This window comes from Thamnophis sirtalis, unplaced genomic scaffold, assembly GCF_051295495.1.
Source record: "Thamnophis sirtalis isolate CommonGarterSnake01/CBP01778 unplaced genomic scaffold, rThaSir2_p1.2 scaffold_4, whole genome shotgun sequence".
In the NCBI taxonomy this organism is placed as follows: Eukaryota; Metazoa; Chordata; class Lepidosauria; order Squamata; family Natricidae; genus Thamnophis; species Thamnophis sirtalis.
Window position 1 is genome coordinate 140,402,627 of NW_028261384.1, and position 10,679 is coordinate 140,413,305.

The following is a 10,679-nucleotide window of genomic DNA, read 5'->3' on the forward strand; positions in this document are numbered from 1 at the left end:
CTGCGTGGACTGGTGTGTTTTCATTCCCGTGTGCGCCGTTTATACACATATGCAGAACTCTTAAGCAGGCATTAAAAGACGCCCACCGTTCAAACCCGACATAATCGCGTTCCGTTGCCTCTTAAGGCAAGACGTGAATATCTTTTGCCAATGAAACCGGCTCCCAGCTTGTATGTTTGAATAACTGCGCGAGGGATCTTGGAGTCCTAGTGGACAAGCATTGAAATAGGAGCCAGCCGGGTGCAGCAGCTGCCAAAAAAGCCAACACAGTTCTAGGCTGCATCAACGCAATCAAGATCACGTGAAGGGTTAATACCACTTTATAAGGCCTTGAAGAGGCCACACTTGGAATACGGCATTCAGTTTTGGTCGCCACGATGTAGAAAAGATGTGGAGACTCTGGAAAGAGTGCAGAGAAGAGCAACAAAGAGGATTAAGGGGACTGGAGACTAAAACATAATGAAGAACAGTTGCAGGAATTTTGGATATGTCTAGTTGAATGAAAAGAAGGACTAGGGGAGACAGGATAGCCGTCTTCCAATATCTCAGGGGTTGCCCCAAAGAAGAGGGAGTCAAACTATTCTCCAAGGCACCTGAGGGTAGAACAAGAAGCAATGGGTGGAAACTAATCCAGGAGAGAAGCAACTTAGAAACTAAGGAGGAATTTCCTGACAGTTAGAACAATTCATCAGTGGGACAGAAGTTGCCTCCAGAAGTTGTGAATGCCCCAACACTGGAAGTCTTTAAGAAGATGCTGGATAGCCATTTGTCTGGAACGGTATAGGGTTTCATGCCTAGGCAGGGGGTTGGACTAGAAGACCTCCAAGGTCCCTTCCAACTCTGTTATTCTATTCTATTTTATTCTAGGAAGGAAGGAAGGAAGGAAGGAAGGAAGGAAGGAAGGAAGGAAGGAAGGAAGGAAGGAAGGAAGGAAGGAAGGAAGGAAGGAAGGAGCAAGGGAGGGAGGGATTCCCCAAGGCACCTGGGTGTAGAACAAGAAGCAATGGGTGGAAACTAATCCAGGAGAGAAGCAACTTAGAACTGAGGAGGAATTTCCTGACAGTGAGAACAATTCATCAGTGGAACAGAATTTGCCTCCAGAAGTTGTGAATGCCCCAACACTGGAAGTCTTTAAGAAGATGTTGGATAAACCATTTGTCTGGAACGATATAGGGTTTCCTGCCTAGGCAGGGGGTTGGACTAGAAGACCTCCAAGGTCCCTTCCAACTCTGTTATTCTATTCTATTTTATTCCATGGAAGGAAGGAAGGAAGGAAGGAAGGAAGGAAGGAAGGAAGGAAGGAAGGAAGGAAGGAAGGAAGGAAGGCGGTTTTATTTAATTTGTATGCCGCCCTATTCCCGAGAGACTCAGGGCGGCTAACAATCTGGAGGGGAGGGGGGTACAAAATAAAAATAAAAAACCATTTAAAATAGAGCAACAGTTGTAATCTCAGATGGGGCTGGAAAATTCAGCCCCAGGCCTGCCGGAACAGCCAAGTCTTAACTGCTTTGCGGAAAGCCGGAAGGGTGGTAAGGGTCCGGATCTCAACGGGGAGATCGTTCCAGAGGGCCGGAGCAGCCACAGAGAAGGCCCTCCCCCGGGGAGTCGCCAGCCGACATTGACTGGCAGATGGAATCCGGAGGAGGCCTAGTCTGTGGGATCTAATAGGTCTTTGGGAGGTGACTGGCAGGAGGCGGCCTCTCAGGTAACCAGGTCCGATACCATGTAGGGCTTTAAAAGTAACGACTAGCACCTCGAAGCGTGTCCGGAGACCAATGGGCAGCCAGTGCAGCTCGCGGAGGATAGGTGTGACGTGGGTGTATCGGGGTGCACCCACAATCGCTCACGCGGCTGCATTCTGGACAAGCTGAAGTCTTCGAACACTCTTCAAGGGCAGCCCCATGTAGAGCGCGTTACAGTAGTCCAGTCTTGAGGTGATGAGGGCGTGAGTGACTATCCGAAGGGCCTCCCGGTCCAGGTAGGGTCGCAATTGGTGCACCGGGCGAACCTGGGCAAAGGTCCCCCTGGTCACAGCTGACAGGTGGTGTTCTAGAGTCAGCTGTGGGTCCAGGAGGACCCCCAAATTGCGAACCCTCTCTGAGGGGCGTATAATTTCACTCCCCAGGCTGAGAGATGGAATAGCTGGACCATCTTTGGGAGGGAGCATCAATAGCCACTCGGTCTTGTCGGGATTGAGCGCAAGCTTGTTCGTTCCCATCCAGACCCTAACAGCCTCCAGGCACTGGCACATCACTTCTACCGCTTCACTGAATTGGCACGGGGCAGACAGATACAGCTGTGTATCGTCCGCATATTGATGATATTTAATCCCGTGTTCGGCGCATGATCTCACCAGGCGGCTTCATGTAGATGTTAAATAGGAGGGGGGGACAGGACCGAACCCTGCGGCACCCCATAATTGAGAGGCCTAGGGGTCGACCTCTGCCCTCCGACCAACACCGACTGCGACCTGTCCGAGAGGTAGGAGGAGAACCACCGAAGAACAGCGCCTCCCACTCCCACCTCCCGCAACCGTGGCAGAAGGATACCATGGTCGATGGTATCGAAGGCCGCTGAGAGGTCAAGAAGCACAAGGATAGAGGAATGACCCCTATCCCTGGCCCGCCAGGGATCATCGATCAGCGCGACCGAAGCAGTTTCCGTGCTGTAACCAGGCCTGAAACCGGATTGAAAGGAATCCAGATAATCGGTTTCATCCAAGGACCGTCGGAGCTGAAAGGCCACCACTTTCTCGACAACCTTCCCAACAAAGGGGAGGTTGGAGACTGGACGATAGTTACTTAAAATGGCTGGGTCCAGAGAAGGCTTCTTCAGGAGGGGTCTCACCACCGCATCCGTTAGGAGGAGCGGGAAGGATCCCTCCCGGAGAGAGGTGTCTATTCTTCGATTCTATTCTACTCTATTCTATTCTTTAATCTATTCTTTAATTTATTCTATTCTTCGATTCTATTCTATATTCTATTCTCTATTCTACTCTATTCTATTCTTTATTCTATTCTTCTATTCTATTCTCTATTCTATTCTACTCTATTCTATTCTTTAATCTATTCTATTCTTCTATTCTATTCTCTATTCTATTCTACTCTATTCTATTCTTTAATCTATTCTATTCTTCGATTCTATTCTATATTCTATTCTATTCTCTATTCTACTCTATTCTATTCTTTATTCTATTCTTCTATTCTATTCTCTATTCTATTCTACTCTATTCTATTCTTCTATTCTATTCTCTATTCTATTCTTCTATTCTATTCTATATTCTATTCTATTCTCTATTCTACTCTATTCTATTCTTTATTCTATTCTTCATTCTATTTTTCATTCTATTCTTCTGTTCTCTATTCTACTCTATTCTATTCTTTATTCTATTCTTTAATCTATTCTATTCTTCGATTCTATTCTATATTCTATTCTATTCTCTATTCTACTCTATTCTATTCTTTATTCTATTCTTCTATTCTATTCTTCTATTCTATTCTCTATTCTATTCTACTCTATTCTATTCTTCTATTCTATTCTTTAATCGATTCTATTCTTTGATTCTATTCTATATTCTATTCTATTCTCTATTCTACTCTATTCTATTCTTTATTCTATTCTTCATTCTATTTTTCATTCTATTCTTCTATTCTCTATTCTACTCTATTCTATTCTTTATTCTATTCTTTAATCTATTCTATTCGATTCGATTCTATATTCTATTCTATTCTCTATTCTACTCTATTCTATTCTTTATTCTATTCTTCTATTCTATTCTCTATTCTATTCTACTCTATTCTATTCTTTATTCTATTCTTTAATCTATTCTATTCTTTGATTCTATTCTATATTCTATTCTATATTCTATTCTATTCTCTATTCTACTCTATTCTTTATTCTATTCTTCTATTCTATTCTATTCTCTATTCTATTCTACTCTATCCTTTGTTCTGTTCTGTTCTCTTCTCTCTTCTATTCCCTCCTATCCCGTTCTTGTGTCATTTCTTAAAAGCTGGGCTTTTCGAACAGCAGGATTGGGGGAAGCTGGAAAAGAAACCACCAGGAAATCTACAGGGTTCTCAAAGGGGCCATGAGATACATCCCCAAAAGGAGGTCAACGCTTCCACACCGCTGCTAAAAATAGCATGGAGGTGAACGTGTGTAAAATCACCAGGCGCCGCGTCTGACTCAGGAAACCTGTGATTCTTTTCTTTTTTTTAGCAGAAGCAAGAAATGCATGGAGGGCTGAACTCATTACATACAATTATACCTGTTACTGAGAGGGGGTACAGGGGATAGGAAGGAGGGAGGGAAGCAAAGAGGGAGAGAAGGAGAGAAGGAAGGAGGGAAGGAAGGAGAGAAGAAAGGAGGGAAGGAAGGAGGGAATGTAGGAGAGAAGGAAGGGGGGAAGAAAGGAGGAAAGGAAGGAGAGAAGGAGAAAAGAAAGGGAAGAAAGGAAGGAGGGAAGGAAGGAGAGAAGGGGGGAAGGGGAAGGAGGGAGGGAAGGAAGGGGAGTAGGAGAGAAGAAACGAGAGAAGGAAAGAGGGAGGGAGGGAAGAAGAAGTAGGACCGTTGTAAGATAAGATGGATCTATGGGATGTTAAAAAAGCAATCTTCAAGTATCTTGTCAACTGTAGGGGAGAAAAATTGTTATAAATACATATTATTAATAACAGTTATGAGATCATATAATTGTGAATGTATATATGAAATTGATTTAAAAAAATTAAAAAAAAGAGATAACATTTGGGGCCTGTTTTCTCCCACCAGTGTTCCTTTCTTTCCACGTTTTCTAGTTGCTTTTTTTTTTCCGGTTTGTTTTTTACAGTCACAAGTGTTTCTCAGTTCATCGGGACCCGAAATCAGCTTCCTTGGTGTTGTAGCATAAGTGTAGGCATGCATAGCTATGCTGGAACACGTATACAACACCAGTAATCATTTACCATAAGACCAGAGGTCACAACCTGTTAACTCTCAGCACTAAGTAGGGGGTCAAAAGTTTGCATGCTGACTCTGCAGTATTAACTAGGGGTCAGACGTTTGCATGCTAGTAAAAGATTTATTTGCTGACGATGGGCATTCTCTACGTTCAGAGGTCTACATGGAAGTAAATGAGTTACCATATACCATAGACTTGTACAACCATGATTGGTCCACATAGACCATGTGACTCCACCCTTTCTTTGTGTATGCTCAATAAAAGCGTGACCCGTCAAAACCGCGTTCCACAAAAGCGCGGTCGACGAAAGCGCGTATGTGACGTCATCACAGCGCGACGAAAAAGATCGAAAAATTGAAATAAAAATTAAATTACAGCAAGCCGATTCACATAAAGGTAAGGGTTAGGGTTAGGGTTAGGGTTAGGTTAAGGGTTAGGGTTAGGTTTAGAGCGTTAGCGTTACGTTTAGCGTTAGGTTAAGGGTTAGCGTTAGGTTTTTCGTTAGGTTAAGGGTTAGGTTTAGGGTTAGGTTTAGGGTTAGGTTTGGGGGGGGTTAGGGTAAGGTTTTCGCTTTATTTTTACATTTTTCGATCTTTTTCGTCGCGCTGTGATGACGTCACATACGCGCTTTCGTCGACCACGCTTTTGTCTACCGCGGTTTTGTGGTGGAACCCAATAAAAGAGTCATCCAGACTATGCTCTGGGTCGTCTCATCCCGGAGAAAGACCTGTGTCCGAGTCTTCCTTCATCATTGGCCTCATGGGCGACCCGCGGAGAAATCGCATCTGGTGTCTTTCCTCCCCCCACCCCTTCTCTCTCAATCCAAGGTTGGACGTTGTCAATCATAAAGCAAGCTATTCTCCTTAATCCATTCCTCTCAATCCTGCAGGGGCCAGTGGGTATATTGTGGGCCTTCGAGTGGTCTCTGGTGGTTTTTGTATTAGCAAACTGACAAGACTGTCGGGTTTGGGAGAGGGTGAGGGGTTGCAGAGTGAAGGGTTAATACCACTTTACAAGCCCTTGGGAAGGCCACACTTGGAATACGGCATCCAGTTTTGGTCGCCACGATGTAGAAAAGATGTGGAGACTCTAGAAAGAGTGCAGAGAAGAGCAACAAAGAGGATGAGGGGACTGGAGGCTAAAACATATCGGTTGCAGGAACTGGGGATGTCTAGTTGAATGAAAAGAAGGACTAGGGGAGACATGATAGCAGTCTTCCAATATCTCAGGGGTTGCCACAAAGAAGAGGGAGTCAAACTATTCTCCAAGGCACCTGAGTGTAGAACAAGAAGCAATGGGTGGAAATTAATCCAGGAGAGAAGTAACTTAGAACTGAGGAGAAATTTCCTGACAGTGAGAACAATGAATCGGTGGAACAGAAGTTGCCTCCAGAAGTTGTGAATGCCCCAACACTGGAAGTCTTTAAGAAGATGCTGGATAGCCATTTGTCTGGAAACGGTATAGGGTTTCCTGCCTAGGCAGGGGGTTGGACTAGAAGACCTCCAAGGTCCCTTCCAACTCTGCTATTGTATTGTATTGTATTGTATCCACGTTTTTTTAATCTCCATCCACTCCAAACTTCCTTGAGTGCCACCCAGCCTCAACAGCGTTGCTGACCTCTTCTTCTTCTTCACGCCCGCCCCCTTGGCAACCTTACCCCCCCCCCTTCAGGTGCCAACCAACGCTCTGCGGATAAAGCTAGGTCAGGAAGTGAGCACGCTTTGTTCCCGTCGTCATGAAAGCGGAGCGAAATTATTAATAGCTTCCAGCTTCAGGGCCTGGCTGTCCCTCATCCCGCCCGACTGGAAAAACAGGCCTTTTGGAACAGCCTCCGTGGCATCCGTCGGCTGAGGGGGGGGGTTTGAGCCTCGCTAGGATTAGATGAAAAGTCAGAAGGGGCCTTGGAGGTCATCTAGTCCAACCCCCCCTCCCTGCTCAAGCAGAAGACCGTACACCGTTTCCGACAGAGGGCAGCCCAGTCTCTTCTTGAAAGCCTCCAGGGACGAAGCTCCCACAACCTCTGAAGGCAACTTCTGTTTCATGGGTCGATGGTTCTCCCTGTCCGAAAATTCCTCCTTATTTACAAACTCCCCGCACCCTGGACATCAATAGTTTCAACTCCTACCCTCAAAACAACCCTATAGAGCACTTGCACACAACTAGACACAAGGAGAGTTTCCCCCCCCCCACAAATGCCATCCCTCTGCTAAACACACAATTCCCTCCCCACTGTCAAATTATTCACTAAGGCTGCATTGCTATTCCTATTAGTCTTCTCATCGTTCCCATCACCCATCTCCTCCCACTTAGGACCGCAGGAGTGTAACTTGGTTCCTTGTATCCTTACCATATATATTGATATTGACTTGTTTCCTGGTTGCTTATTTGGACCCTAGGACTATCATTAAATGTTGTATCTTATGATTCTTGACGGGTGTATTTTATTCTCTTTATGTACGCTGAGAGCTTATTGCACCGAAGACAAAATTCCTTGTGTTTCCAATGACACCTGGCCAATAAAGAATTCTATTCTGTTCCTATTCCTGTTCCTGTTCCTATTCTATTCTACTTTACTCTACTCTATTTCTAGTCTAGTCTAGTCTAATCTATTCTATTTCTATTGTATTCTATGCTATTTCTTTTCTGTATTCTTTTCTATTATATATTCTATTCTATTCTAGTTCTAGTTCTACTCTACTCTACTCTAATTCTATTCTATTCTATTCCTATTCCATTTCTAATGTATTCCATTCTGTTTCTCTTCTGTATTCTTTTCTATTATATATTCTATTCTAATTCTATTCTACTCTATTCTATTCCTATTCTATTTCTATTGTATTCTATTCTATTTCTATTGTATTCTATTTCTCTTCTGTATTATTTTCTTATATATTCTATTCTAATTCTATTCTATTCTAATTCACTCTACTCTACTCTACACTAATTCTATTCTATTCCTATTCTATTTCTATTGTATTCCATTCTATTTCTCTTCTGTATTATTTTCTATTATATATTCTATTCTAATTCTATTCTACTCTATTCTATTCCTATTCTATTGCATACTATTCTATTTCTATTGCATTCTATTCTATTTCTCTTCTGTATTCTTTTCTATTATATATTCTATTCTAACTCTATACTAATTATATTCTATTTCTATTGTATTCTATTCTATTTCTCTTCCGTATTATTTTCTATTATATATTCTATTCTAATTCTATTCTATTCTAATTCTACTCCACTCTACTCTACTCTACACTAATTCTATTCTATTCCTATTCTATTTCTATTGTATTCCATTCTATTTCTCTTCTGTATTATTTTCTATTATATATTCTATTCTAATTCTATTCTAATTCTATTCTAATTCTATTCTAATTCTATTCTAATTCTATTCTAATTCTATTCTAATTCTATTCTAATTCTATTCTATTCTACTCTATTCCTATTCTATTCTATTGCATACTATTCTATTTCTATTGTATTCTATTCTATTTCTCTTCCGTATTTTCTATTATATATTCTATTCTAATTCTATTCTATTCTACTCTATTCCTATTCTATTCTATTGCATACTATTCTATTTCTATTGTATTCTATTCTATTTCTCTTCTGTATTCTTTTCTATTATATATTCTATTCTAATTCTATACTAATTGTATTCTATTTCTATTGTATTCTATTATATTTCTCTTCCGTATTTTCTATTATATATTCTATTCTAATTCTATTCTACTCTATTCTATTCCTATTCTATTCTATTGCATACTATTCTATTTCTATTGTATTCTATTCTATTTCTCTTCCGTATTATTTTCTATTATATATTCTATTCTAATTCTATACTAATTATATTCTATTTCTATTGTATTCTATTCTATTTCTCTTCCGTATTATTTTCTATTATATATTCTATTCTAATTCTATTCTATTCTAATTCTACTCCACTCTACTCTACACTAATTCTATTCTATTCCTATTCTATTTCTATTGTATTCCATTCTATTTCTCTTCTGTATTATTTTCTATTATATATTCTATTCTAATTCTATTCTAATTCTATTCTAATTCTATTCTAATTCTATTCTAATTCTATTCTAATTCTATTCTAATTCTATTCTAATTCTATTCTATTCTACTCTATTCTATTCCTATTCTATTCTATTGCATACTATTCTATTTCTATTGTATTCTATTCTATTTCTCTTCTGTATTCTTTGCTATTATATATTCTATTCTAATTCTATACTAATTGTATTCTATTTCTATTGTATTCTATTCTATTTCTCTTCCGTATTATTTTCTATTATATATTCTATTCTACTCTATTCTATTCCTATTCTATTGCATACTATTCTATTTCTATTGTATTCCATTCTATTTCTCTTCTGTATTCTTTGCTATTATAGGCTCTTGAGAAAACTCAGTGGGGGGAGGAGGGGATTCTGAAGAGATGGGAGGGGGAGGGAGAAAAGCATGGGGGCAAATTGAACAGTCACAGCCACAACGAGACAAGTCCCAACATGGAGAAGAAGAAAAAAAGGATGTGTTGCATTGGCCGGGAATCGAACCCGGGCCTCCCGCGTGGCAGGCGAGAATTCTACCACTGAACCACCAATGCTCTGGAAAACAGCTGGATTTCCCTCCTCAAATCCTGGGCAGTTGCAACACGGGCCAGGCCCACAGTTCCTCCCTCCCTCTTTTCTTCTTTCTCCTTCCGTCCTTCCTTCCATCTTCCTCCCTCTCTTTTCCTGTCTCCCTCTCCTTTCTTCTCTTTTCTTCCTCCCTCCTTCTCTTTTTCTCCTTCCTTCCTTCCATCTTCCTCCTTCTTTTCCTTTCTCTCTCTCTCCTTCTTTTTCCTCCCTCCCTCCTTCTCTTTTCCTTCCCCCCCTCCTTTCTTCTTCTTTTTCCTCCCTCCCTCCTTCTCTTTTCCTTTCCAAGACCGAGTGGCTATTGATGTTGCCCCCCAAGAACGGACCAGATATTCCACCTCTTACCCTGGGGGGGGGGAAACTCTTCGCCCCTCAGAGAGGGCCCGCAACTTGGGGGTCCTCCTGGATCCTCAGCTGACATTAGAATACCACCTGTCGGCTGGGACCAGGGGGGCTTTTGCCCAGGTTCGCCTGGTGCACCAGTTACGGCCCTACCTGGACCGGGAGACACTTCAAAGGGTCACTCACGCTCCGGTCACCTCTAGGCTTGATTACTGTAACACGCTTTACTTGGGGCTGCCCCTGAAGAGTGTTCGGAGACTACAGTTGATCCAGAATGCAGCCGCGCGAGCGATATCAGGTGTACCTCGGTACACCCATGTCACACCTATCCTCCGCGAGCTGCACTGGCTCCCCATCGGTCTCCGAACACGCTTCAAGGTGCTGGTCGTTACCGTTAAAGCCCTACATGGCTTGGGACCTGGATACCTACGGGACCGCCTCCTGCCACACGTGACCCGTCAAAACCGCGGTAGACAAAAGCACGCTCGACGAAAGCGCGTACCTGACGTCATCAGCAGCGCGACGAAAAAAATTAAAAAATAAATTGAAATTAAAATTAAATTAAAGCAAGCCGATTCACATAAAGGTAAGGGTTAGGGTTAGGGTTAGGGTTACGTTAAGCATTAGGGTTAGGTTTAGCGTTAGGTTAAGGGTTAGCGTTAGGTTTAGGGTTAGGTTAAGGGTTAGGTTTAGGGCTAGGTTTAGGGTTAGGTTTAGGGTTAGATTTAGGGTTAGGTTAAGGG

At 42.0% G+C, this 10,679-nt stretch overlaps 1 non-coding gene across 1 annotated transcript; it reads right to left on the minus strand.

The window, feature by feature from the left end:
• Positions 1-9,492: 9,492 nt before the first annotated feature.
• TRNAG-GCC (transfer RNA glycine (anticodon GCC)) lies at positions 9,493-9,563 on the minus strand. Its single transcript has one exon. It is a non-coding gene; the product is annotated as a tRNA-Gly (tRNA).
• Positions 9,564-10,679: the final 1,116 nt, after the last annotated feature.